Source organism: Apium graveolens, chromosome 10, assembly GCF_009905375.1.
Source record: "Apium graveolens cultivar Ventura chromosome 10, ASM990537v1, whole genome shotgun sequence".
Classification (NCBI taxonomy): Eukaryota; Viridiplantae; Streptophyta; class Magnoliopsida; order Apiales; family Apiaceae; genus Apium; species Apium graveolens.
In genome coordinates this window covers 190,351,972-190,360,156 of record NC_133656.1, presented here as the reverse complement: position 1 = coordinate 190,360,156, position 8,185 = coordinate 190,351,972, and positions in this window count along the sequence as shown.

Below are 8,185 nucleotides of genomic sequence, written 5' to 3'. Positions count from 1 at the left end.
CTTTGAGAATAGTTTCGAGTTTTCTATAATAGTCAACTCTATTCTCTAGAAAAGATACCTGTTCTTTCAATTTATCTTGATTAATGTGCACAAGTCTTAATTCATTGACCTCTTTCTCAAGGTCTGTGATCTGTAAACTTAACAGTTCATTATCACGACGTGCACAATCTAAGTTACCTCTTAGATGATAAACCATTTCAGCATCAGAAAGTTTTACCTCTATTCTTGACGATGAAGCTTTTCCATCAACAGCCATAAGAGCAAGATTTCCTTCTTCTTCATCTTCACTGTCAGTATCATCCCAGCTTCTTCCCTTTGCCAGATAAGCCCTTTCAGAGTTCTTTCTTACTTGCTTTAGCTTCCTACATTCTGTGGCAAAGTGTCCCAACTCATTGCAGTTATAGCATCTAATGGTGCTCCGATCAACCATCCTTGTTTTGTATCCACCACTGCTGGTGTTAGAGGATGAAGATCCACCTTTCTGGAATTTGTTGTAGTTGGACTTGTACTTAAGCTTGAGATTCCTCTTGAATCTGACATGGGAGAATCTCTTGACAATTTGGGCCATTGACTAGTCTTCCAATTGCTCCAGCTCTTCCAAGGAATAAAAATCATCACTTGATTGATTTGTAGTAGGAGGATCATATTCTGCTACTAACTCATTTTCCTCACCCTTGGAAAACTGTACCATTCTTTCTAACTGTTGAGATTGTTGTTGTTGTTGACCTTCAGCTACAAGTGCAGTAGATGTGCTGACCATTCTATCATTCACGTAGACTTCCTTCTATTGAATCTGCTCCAACTCATAGGTTTTTAACACTCCATAGAGCCTGTCCAAAGAAATCTCACTCAGATCTCTAGCTTCTCTAATGGCAGTGATTCTATGTTCAAGATGAGCTGGCAGTGTTAAAAGGAACTTTTTGTTGACCTCCCTGATTGAATAATACTTTCCATTGATGTTCAGGTTGTTGATCAACGCATTGTACCTCTCAAACACTTCAGTAATTCCTTCTCCTGGATTTGATTTGAAATGTTCATATTCAGAGGTTAGGATTTCCAACTTGTTCTCCCTAACTTCCTCTGTGCCTTCATTAATTACCTCAATAGTTTCCCACATGTGTTTAGAATTTTTACAGTTCATCACATGTCTGTTCATCAAAGGATCAAGGGAATCAATTAATATTAATTGAAGGCTGGCATCCAAGGAGGTTTCTTCCTTCTCAGCAGGAGTAAAATCTTCGGGCTCTTTTGGATAGGTTCTAGCTTTAGTAGTCACCACACCATCTATTATTACCTCCGGTTCAATAACCATCGGAGTTTTTATACCCTTCTTTAACAAGTTTGAATATTTGGGATTTGCAACTTGTAAAAATAAGAGCATCTTCTTCTTCCACATAATATAATTCTCATTATCAAATTGTGGAATTTTAACGGTTCCAACTTTATGTGAAGTCATTATGAATTTTTGAATGAATAAAAATTCAAAGAGTTGAGAAATCACAAAAGTCTAGGATCTTGATTTGTTCGTTAATCAGAAGGCTCTGATACCAATTGTTAGGTCCCAATATGTTTGTAGAAGGGGGGGTTGAATACAAACAGTACCAAATAATCGAATAAATGTGGAATAAAAAATGTGAAACAAAATTCAAGTTAAATAAAAATATTATTAAACTTGAAAGGTGTTACAACAACTGTATCGATTACAAGGTATTAATCTCAAATCAATTATCACAAATCTAGAATAAATTCGACATGAACTTTTTCTATTTTTGCAATAATTAGAATCAAATGCTAAACGCGATTTGAGATTAAGTTCTAGGGATTTTGATCCGCTAGATTGTTACACAAGAACAAGATAAAGATTTCTAGTTGATTGGATTTAACTTTGCAATCTAGAAATTGATCTTTGAATTTCAGCAGAGAACAATGAAATATTTCTTAGGCGGCTGCTGTGTTCTTGTATTTTTCAGTGAGTGAATGTCTTCTGCTTCTTTTTCTTTTTGTATGCAATCCAACAAAATTACTTGAACTGCAATGACAATCGGTAGGACAATCTCTTTGGCTCAGCAAGACTTTCAGTAGGACTTTCAATTGTACTAGTAAGACAATCTGATTGAACTACAATGACTATCGGTATGACAATCAGTTGAACTAGCAAGACAATCTCCTTCCTAGTGTAACTTTCGGTATGACAATTGAAATGACTTGGCATGACAATCGGTATGACAATCCAGATTGTCATGCTAGTTCATTTTCAATTGTCTTGCTGATTTAAGACTGTTTTTAAACCAATTAAACTTCTGAAAATTCCTAAAATTAATTCAGAATTAATTAATCAATTAATTCAATTAATAAATAAATTATTCTTCGCAGATATAATTTATTTTCTTAATTAAATTAGATGACTTAATTAATTAATAGAGAATTAATTCTAGTCTTGAGCAGCAACCATTCTTCTGCAAATCTTCTGAAAATCACTGAAAATTATGAATCAATTCCACCACTTCAACGTTGACACTCGATGTACTGTCTGGTTCATGAGTGACTAACTTCCGTGACATTTCTTCATGTGTTGACTTTGATACTCTGATTTTCTTCAGATTAAATCCTTGTAATTAATGATACTCTGACGAGATCTCTGTCACTTGATTAAATCCACGATCTTGATTTATATCACTGAGGCATGATCAACTTCTTGAACTTCTTCCAGTGAATTAACTCCTCAAGTCTGTAGATGAACCTTGTTTCTGAATCCTTTGACAGATATTACTTTGCGAGATCTCTCTGACGGTCGATCCACTATTTACTTATTACATTCTTATTTGAGTTGAGTTGAATCCTCGAATATACAAATAGGCTATGACATATGACTTACAGAACACATCAGAAATTATGATTAAAGTGAGTTATGAGCATTGCAAGCTCCGGTAATGTTATGCGAGATAACAAGTGTATCAGTTGTCTATAAGGAATTAAGGGACATGTTATACAAGGAGTCCTCAGATAAGCAAACTGTATTTATTGATAACATCCTCAGCTATTCAAGGAATAAGAAAGTCTGTGTGGAATGCCCAAGTATTTCTCTTCAAAGACCGGAAGGAAGGCAACCATACGTTAAGTCTTCAAGAATTAAATTTTGAATAAGCTTAGTAAAAGATTTTGAATTAATCCATTAACAACTACCAAAGCAAAGCCGTATGGTAACAGATGCCTTATGCCGACAGAAAGGATTGGATGTAATGAAGACCGTCAAGGAGTTAATAAATAAATTGGAAAGAGTAGAATCTGAAGTTCAAATACTAAAAGGTAATAATACGTGAATATATGAGATTACTTTTCAGCCCTAACTGATGAAAAAGAGTAAGAGATGTTTAAATGTTTGGAAACCAAGTTGAAAACGAGCACCGCCTATCATCATTAAACGAAGAGTCACAGTACGGAAGTGATTTAGGAAATGTAAGATATGTTGAGAGGTTGAGTTTTTAGGAAACATTGAAAGGATCATTTATCATCGATGTCAGCTTTGGAATCCCATTTTACCAAGCTTCATGTGAATGCAAGTGTAGGTCCCCATTGTTATTAAAATAAAGTGGGAAGGAGAAAGTTGTCAAATTCTAAGTTAATTCAGCCCACCAAGAGCGTGGTAATATTGATTGAAGCAGCTCGAAGTAGACAAAGAAAGAAGGCGAAATTGTATCAAAAGAGAGTATGAATATAGAAATAGGAGCAGTAGTGTTAGTAACAGTTTCACCTTGAAAGATACTGGATAAGTCTAAGTAGAAGGGACAGGTTAAGTCCTAAAATTAGTGAACCATTCGAGGTATTGATAAATATAGATAAAGTTGTTCATGAGTTGATATGATCGTCACACCAGTGTGTACACATAATGTGTTTTGCTTGTTAATATTAAAGCGATAAGTATTTGATTTGAATTAAGTGATTGATCAGGAGCCAATGGGACACTTGTCCAAGTTTGTTTTGCATATAGTGATTAATCCAAATTCTTGATCGTTAAGGGTGAGTCATTGAAAATTAGTGTATATCTATAGTAAGTACATTTGAAATCCTCGAATAAAAGAGTCTACTTGGAAACTAGAGTCAGATATGCATGACAAATATCCTCACTTGTGTAATTAGGCCAGATTCTGAGGACAGAATCTTTTTAAGAGGGAAGGATATAACGACTCGTGTATTTTTGAATTATTTAAATATCTGATTATTATGGAAATTATTAAATAAAATATGTGTATTGGTTTTTACCGCTATGTGTTGTTTGATTATTATCTATGTGTGATTTATGATGTATCGGGTTGTCCGCGTGATTAATTAAGGAATTGTATTGAATTGTTTCACTTTTAAAGTGGATTTAATGCAAATTTATTTGTATAAATATTTGAAGTGTCTCTAAAATGGTTTTTATGATTTTATAATTACAATAATTATTTTTAGGATTTTATAAAATTGAGAAATCAATATTTTATTGATTATTTATCTTTAAATGATTTTCTGATTACTTTTATTTGTAAAATCTATATTTAATTCTGAAATTCTTCAAAAATTATGAAACTCATATTTATTTATGTTTGGAATATTTCGAGAATTTTAAAATTATTTTGGAAATTTTCAGGATTTATTTCACCCGCGTGTTGATTCGTTAATTGTTAAAAAGCGGGTACAAGTTGCGTTTTAGAAATTGTTTAAAAATTTCAAAATTTATGTTTTTATAAACTTCGGGATATTTGTAACATTTTAAGATTTTCGCAATTTTCTGAATTTATCTTAAGTGCAGCTCGGGTCGTTAATTGTGAAATATGGATATGAGTTGCATTTCGAAAATATTTTAAAAATTACGAAAATTTTATTTTATTAGTTTCGGGATTTTTAGAAAATTTCAAGTCTATTTTGGGATTATTCTGATTAAAATGTATTCGCAAGTTATACGGTTAAAATGTTAAAAACGATATAAAACCAGGCCTGCGAAACAGTTGGGGGACACGTGGCTTGAATTAGAGCTGCGTGGCACCTATTTCTGTACGTGTGTTGTATGCAGAATTAGAGTACAATTATTTTATTTTATAAAAAAAGAAGAAGAAGAAACAGGAAACAGGAATAATCCTCACTCTCCTCTCGTCTCATCTCTCTATCGCTCGACTTCACTTCTCTCTCTCTCACCGGTTAATCTCTCACATCTTCCTCTGTTTCTCGCTTTCCGGAGATTTTCCTTTTCTGGTGCTCCGCTTTCCGGCGATTTCGCCGCTTCTTTAGTCCGGCTGTCCGTCGGCGTCACGTTGCCGCCTTGTTTCTTTGAAATCCGGTTCCTTTCCGGTTAATTACCTCCGGCTTGGCATCCTGTTATTCCCGTTTTGTATATATATATATATATATATATATATATTCGGTATATATGTATGTGATTAAGTGTGTGTTACTTTATGTTTTGCGCTTGTGCGCGTGCAATTGGGGTGCGGTGTTGTGGTGTTGTTATTCGGCCGTATATTTTACTCCCTGTTATTCGCTTATTAATTTGATTTCTTCTATACTTTCTGCAGAGAATTTGTCTGAGCAATTTCGTGATATAAATAACTTTTGTGTGGGAAATTATTAAAGTTAATCGGCGAAGTTACGCGTTGGAAACCCAGAGAATTGATCGGGTACCCGCGGAATTTTGCCGCTGTCTGCAATGACTATTTACGAGTGGACGGTGGACTGTGATGTTTATCCAGAGTCCTAAAATTTAAAATGAATAAATTAATTCATGAAATTTTCTTTGAAACGAGAAATTGATTTTATATTAAAGTCGAGTACGTAATTTAGTGAATGAATTTGTAATTGAATTGATTGTTGGGTTGAACTGGTGATTGTTGTGAACTTGATTGTTGTTGGTTTGACGTCGATTGTATTCGACGGGTAGTCCAAAAAATGAAGGAAACGCTGCCCGATTTCCGGGAAATTGAACTATGTAAATACGGGAATGTATCCGATAATTATCGGGACGTCGAGTAAATATATATACTTATACTTTATACGAACCTGATTGTATGTTGTGGTGAACGTTCTGTTCAAAACTCAATAACCCTAATTTTGTAAAATAACAAGTATACATATTTTCTGAAAATGAACACTGAACCGATTTCAAGAACGTGAACCCTAATTGTTGTCTGTGATATTATAATATGAATAATTAGGAGTCGGAACATGTATCGTATGGGTAGGTTATAGCGAGGATATGTGAGGCATAACTGGGTATCTAAGATAGAGTATTTCGACCCTGTAGATGTCAGTCGGAAAACCGAAAGTGGACAATGGACTAAGGATAACCTAGTGATAAGTCGACAAACTCAGTAGAGTTTCAACAGAAAAACCTGAGTGTCGAAGACGGATCCAATGGAATCTTATGGTTGGCATTAAAGCCTGAGCGACAGAGTCGGCTCAGTATTGATCAGTATTAGTTAAAAAGCCCTGGAAGGCATGTACTTCTGAACTTTTCTTTAAGATCTATCGCAAATATTTTCGAACTATTTCCTAACATGTTGCTATTATTCAAAATAACTTATGTTTTATATTGCAAGTATTTTAAACTATTTAGCCTTGAACCCTGATTTTCTTGATCTTGAGCCATAAGCCTTATTCTTTGTAAACTATCCTTTGTTGATTTTCAGATACCCAACCACCCAAATATGATACTGCTCCCCAAATATTTAACTACCAAACACCAAACACTGGAAGAAAATTGTTTAGAAACACAGAAACTTTTATACCCCAACCATTCCTTATAACATCAAAGAACTATTCCTTGAAAAATCATTAATGATCTAATATTTGATGCTTTTACAAACTGAAAACTGTTCCTTATACATACCTTATATACCCTTGTGATACTCATGAACTACATTACGCTTTTGTACAAGTGCTTTATCAATGTTGATTATGACCTTGCTTATTGAATTACATTGTTTATTACACTTAATTGTTTTAGGATTGGATAGTTTTCTAAATGTGGACTAGATTCGTGGTCAGACCAGATTCGTGGTCAATTATAGGCCAATATGTGCCTTGGATCCAGTAATTAGAGCAGTGTTGTGTGCTTTGCTCGGGGTTAGTGCGTGACTGATCAGCAGCCTAACCTTGGTTTTTAAAATCTAAAATGAATATCCAATTCTAATGATTAGTTAAAAAGAAACTTCATTCCTCTGAATCATTTCATTTGATTATTGCTTAACCTCAGTTATCCCTATTAAGAATTGTTGAGCTAGTTAGCTCACCCTTGCGATTCTTTTATATATTTTACAGTTAAAAAGAATATGGATGATAGTGAAGTTCCTCAGTCCAAAGTGCGAGCTAAGGTTCCAGTTGAGTTGGATCGAGCTAGCAGAAGCTTCATGCGGTAGAGAGATAGTCAGATTGTAAGAATGATTTTATTATCAGTTGTAAGTTAAATTAGTTGGGATTTGGTACGTTGTAGTAAAGGTTAAGATTGTGGCTTGTTTTCATACTATAACCTGTTGCGATCCGTGGTTATGTGAAACAGGGTCATTGCAAATAATATTTTTATACAGGTTTATATATTGTGTATGTGTTGTGGACCCCAAACTTCTGACCCGGGTTTGGAGGGTGCCACACCAATAGCTGCTAGGAAGCCAACCACTTCATCTTCTCAAAAGGGTGAAGTGAGTAAAAAGAAGAGAAATGAGGTAACCCTTCCTATATTGAATGAGAGTGGTGAGGAACAAACACAACGTGAGTCACCTTTGGTCAAAAGAACAAAGAAGCAAAAAACTACTGAGTTGACCACTCAAAGCACCTCTGCATCCTCTCAAAAGGATGTAGTTGTAAACAAGGGACTTGAACAGACTCTAGGGGCATCCTCTCAACAGGGTGTCTCTATTGAAAAGAGCATTCTCCCAAATGCACCTTGTACAGAGTTTGCACCTGCACTTGATAAAGTCCAACTGTATAAAAGGAGAAACAAGGATGGCACACACCATGAGAGCACATCAATTGAAGCTCCCTCATCTATTCAGGGGGAGCTGCCAACACTCACTACTGAGCAACAACTCTTGATCTCTCAAATTTCTTCTTCAAACATTGTACTTGAATCTAATCCTCAAGTGCAAACTCACTTAAGTGACATGGTTCAAGAAACCTTGCTCACCACCCATACACCAAATTTAGATGGTGAGAGGCT